The sequence below is a fragment of the Elephantulus edwardii genome, unplaced genomic scaffold (assembly GCF_000299155.1).
Source record: "Elephantulus edwardii isolate Elephantulus edwardi_28Jun2011 unplaced genomic scaffold, EleEdw1.0 scaffold00125, whole genome shotgun sequence".
Classification (NCBI taxonomy): Eukaryota; Metazoa; Chordata; class Mammalia; order Macroscelidea; family Macroscelididae; genus Elephantulus; species Elephantulus edwardii.
Genome location: NW_006399875.1, coordinates 9,272,819 through 9,274,936, shown reverse-complemented (window position 1 = coordinate 9,274,936; position 2,118 = coordinate 9,272,819).

Here is a 2,118-nt window from a genome sequence, read left to right as displayed (position 1 = left end):
TGTTCTGGGATTCCCATTCTTCTCAGAGTCAGCCACAGTTCGTTATGACCCACACAGTCAAATGCCTTTGCATAATCAATGAAACACCAATGAGCATGTTAATAGAAGGGCCTATTCCTTGAAGAAGGACATGATGCTAGGAAGGGTTGAATGTCAGAGAAGAAGAGGAAGACCTTCAAACAGGTGGATTGCCATCCTGACAGCTGCAATGGGCTCTTGTGTGTCAGGAAGTGGGAGATGGCACAGAGTCGAACAGGGTTCAGATCTGCTTTTCATAGGGTTTCTGTGAGTTATACACAACTCTTCAGGACCTAACAACAACAATCCTTATAAAGGCGCTTTGTAATATTCAGTTCCAGGAATGCGAGTGGTGGTTAAAAGCATAGTTAATTTTATATTTAAATTTACTGGAAGCTAAATAAATAGAAAAATTAAGATGAAACCTACTGCCATCCAATCAATTCCAACTAACAATGATTCTATAGGTCAGGGCACATGTACTCCTTACAGATTTCAATGTTGTCATCGCGACAGAAGCCGAATGCTTCTCCTTTCTCTCATGGAGCAGCTGGGGATTCAGTCACTGTCCTTTTGGTTACCAAGAAAGGGCTCACAAACTAGTCACTAGATCTACTTGTGGAAAAATTACGGAAGAAAATTCCTAAAAATTATGAAAATTTGAGGAAACTAGAAAGAAGGATTTTAACAAATAAATTATCACAATTGGAAAATTATATTTCATTTGAAAACCTTTTGTGAAAAAGATGAGAAGTCTTACGTCACCCAACTGTGGACTGTTGGATCCACAGTTGGATTATCTTTTTGCCTATCATATCTCATTTGATGTAAATTATGTTTCCTGTAACAATTTTTTTTTAAATATCAGTAAGTGATCCAAAAGAGTGTGGAAATTATCAAACAGTATCAGGGATATCACATGCAAACAAGATTCTGTTGAAAATTATCTAAAACCAACTGGAATAGAAGATCAACAGAGAACTGCCAGAAGTGCAGGCTGAGTTTAGAAGAGGCCGTGGTACTAGGCATATTATAGCTAATGTTAGATCGATCTTGTCTGAAAGCAGGGAGTACCAGAGGAATGTCTGTGCTTCATTGACCATGCAAAGGTATTTGACTCTGTGAATCACAATGAACAGTGGCTGACTCTAAGAAGATCAAGCTTATGCAAAATCTATCCTTGGACCAGGAGGCAGTTGTCAGAACAGAGCAAGAAAGCACTGCATGGCTCAAAATTGGGAATAGTATCCACCAGAGATGTGTACTATTCCCATACCTTTTCAATCTATATGCAGAACAGAAAGGATGGGCTCTATGAGGCGGAATGTGGCATCAGGGCTTGTGGAAGACTCATCAACAATCTGCGTTATGCACATGACAAAACCCTGCTTGCTGAAACTGAGGAGGACCTAAAGATCTTGCTACAGAGGTTAATGACTGCAGCCTTCAGTATGGATTGAAGCTCAACTTCAAGAAAACAAAGTTTCTCACCACTGGGCTGACTAGAAGCATCATGATACATGGTGAATAGATTGAGATTGTTAATAGCTTTTGTGTGCTTGGCTCCACAATAAATACTCGTGGTACCAGCAGCCAGGAAATTAAGAGACAAATTGCATTGGGAAAGTTTGCTGTCAGAGAACTCTCTAAACTACTGAAGAGGAACAATTTCAGTGTGGAGACTAAGGAGCAGCTGGCCAGATCATAGTCTTTGCAATTACTTGCTATGCATCAGAAAGCTGGACAATGACTAGAGATGATAGAAGGAGAATTAATGCCTTTGAGCTGTGATGCTAGAGAAGAGTATTGAATATACCATGGACTGCTAAGAGAACAAACAGGTTTGTCCTAGAGAGGGTGAGACCTAACAGCTCCTTGGAAGCAAGGATGCTGAAGCTTTGACTGACATATTTTCTACATGTTGCAAGGAGACACCAGTTCTTAGAGAGGGATATCATGTTTGGGGAGGTGGAGGGACAGCACAAGAGAGAAAGACCCTCAATGAGATGGATTGATTCAATGAATGGGGGAATGTGAGTGAGTGTGTCAGAGACAATGAGATTGGCACAGAATAGAGCAGGGTTTAGAACTATTGTACAT